Source organism: Schistocerca piceifrons, unplaced genomic scaffold, assembly GCF_021461385.2.
Source record: "Schistocerca piceifrons isolate TAMUIC-IGC-003096 unplaced genomic scaffold, iqSchPice1.1 HiC_scaffold_349, whole genome shotgun sequence".
Lineage (NCBI taxonomy): Eukaryota > Metazoa > Arthropoda > Insecta > Orthoptera > Acrididae > Schistocerca > Schistocerca piceifrons.
Window position 1 is genome coordinate 73,495 of NW_025728569.1, and position 2,500 is coordinate 75,994.

Consider the following 2,500-nt stretch of genomic DNA (forward strand, 5'->3'; position numbering starts at 1 on the left):
AACCACCAGCGAGAACCGCTGGGGCGACCGAGCAGCAGACGGCGTCGCGGCGCCGAGCGCCGGGCGGCGGCGCATCCTCAACGCACACAGTCCTCAATCGGACCAGCACACTGAAGATGTCCACCGCGCTTCGCACCGGGCCCGCGAGGACCTACTTTGGCCGCACGGCGCCGCGCGCAGGGTGCGCCGGCGCGCAGCTGCGACGCCTGCCGCGTCCGTCGGCCGGCGCGCCTGCCACTGGCCGCCCCCACCAGCCGGCTGTAGCGCGTGCGCCCACGCACCGCGCGGCCAGCACGCCGGGAGGCGCCCCCTCACCGGCCGGGGACGGTCCCACCCAGCCACCGCCGCGTATCGCTTCACACCCAGATGCCGTTCAGTTTCGTCGGCATGGTGGGTATCGCTGGAACAACCGGTTCGTACCTCAACCTATCGTCGCCATCACCGATTCACCCCTAGCGAGAACAACCGCACCACAACAGGTTACCATTTGTTCATTTGCGTAACTTCACCAGAAAACGCAGGCGTCCATCGCCATTTGCAACTTCAACGATTATTGCATGCCTGTGTCAGGTGTCACGCCACACTACGTCTGCCCACATACACGCAACAAAATGTGCACGCCTAGACAATACGTGGAAGGTGGCCCCCGTACGTATGCGATGTCCATTGCTCGAACGACTGTCAACCGGCCTCTGTAGCATGTCGCAGATATGGAACGCGGTGCACCATGCCATCACGGTGTGTGAGGAGAGACGACTAGGTCCGAATACATCAACAGACAGCTCATGCTGATCGCCATCCACGGCGTCCGTTCCTCCCACACGTCTCTATGGCGTACCACACTGCAATCCAGCTCTCATAGGGAGACGACACGTAGCTGCGTGCACAATATTTGCACTGTATGGTCCGCCGTTTTTGGGCGCAGTCGTTGTACGGTCACACATGTGCCACGATGTATCATTCGGTACATAAGGACGAATGTGCAGTACAGATTGTGGTTTACGCGTACGACATTAGCGGACGGTTGACACAGGCCGCACCACAACGTAGCCTGAGTACGTCGCATGCGAAGGGCATTGAACATGCAAACTTCTCACCAACCAGCTTGCGAAGGCAGGGGGGCAAGGTGGGGACGTGGGGAGGGGCGGCATGTACGTCCTGCTGCCATCCACATTACAGTGTACAGCAGGAGCATGTGGAAAGTCAGCAAGACTTGCAAGGTGTTTAACATGAAGCGATACACAGGGGAGCGGGCAGTGCGAGTAGCGAACTATATTGCGAGGGTTGCGGGTGGGCAACACTACACTAATTGAACGAGTCGTATAACAATTACAGAGCAGGTTTAGGCGACAACATGGGTTACGTTAGGGGACAACGTGGGTTACGTTAGGGGACAACGTGGGTTACTTTAGGGGACAACGTGGGTTAGGTTAAGGCACAACGTGGGTTAGGTTAAGGCACAACGTGGGTTAGGTTAAGGCACAACGTGGGTTAGGTTAAGGCACAACGTGGGTTAGGTTAAGGCACAACGTGGGTTAGGTTAAGGCACAACGTGGGTTAGGTTAAGGCACAACATGGGTTAGGTTAAGGCACAACATGGGTTAGGTTAAGGCACAACATGGGTTAGGTTAAGGCACAACATGGGTTAGGTTAAGGCACAACGTGGGTTAGGTTAAGGCACAACGTGGGTTAGGTTAAGGCACAACGTGGGTTAGGTTAAGGCACAACATGGGTTAGGTTAAGGCACAACATGGGTTAGGTTAAGGCACAACATGGGTTAGGTTAAGGCACAACATGGGTTAGGTTAAGGCACAACATGGGTTAGGTTAAGGCACAACATGGGTTAGGTTAAGGCACAACATGGGTTAGGTTAAGGCACAACGTGGGTTAGGTTAAGGCACAACGTGGGTTAGGTTAAGGCACAACATGGGTTAGGTTAAGGCACAACATGGGTTAGGTTAAGGCACAACATGGGTTAGGTTAAGGCACAACATGGGTTAGGTTAAGGCACAACATGGGTTAGGTTAAGGCACAACATGGGTTAGGTTAAGGCACAACATGGGTTAGGTTAAGGCACAACATGGGTTAGGTTAAGGCACAACATGGGTTAGGTTAAGGTACAACATGGGTTAGGTTAAGGTACAACATGGGTTAGGTTAAGGTACAACATGGGTTAGGTTAAGGTACAACATGGGTTAGGTTAAGGTACAACATGGGTTAGGTTAAGGTACAACATGGGTTAGGTTAAGGTACAACATGGGTTAGGTTAAGGTACAACATGGGTTAGGTTAAGGTACAACATAGGTTAGGTTAAGGTACAACATAGGTTAGGTTAAGGTACAACATAGGTTAGGTTAAGGTACAACATAGGTTAGGTTAAGGTACAACATAGGTTAGGTTAAGGTACAACATAGGTTAGGTTAAGGTACAACATAGGTTAGGTTAAGGTACAACATAGGTTAGGTTAAGGTACAACATAGGTTAGGTTAAGGTACAACAT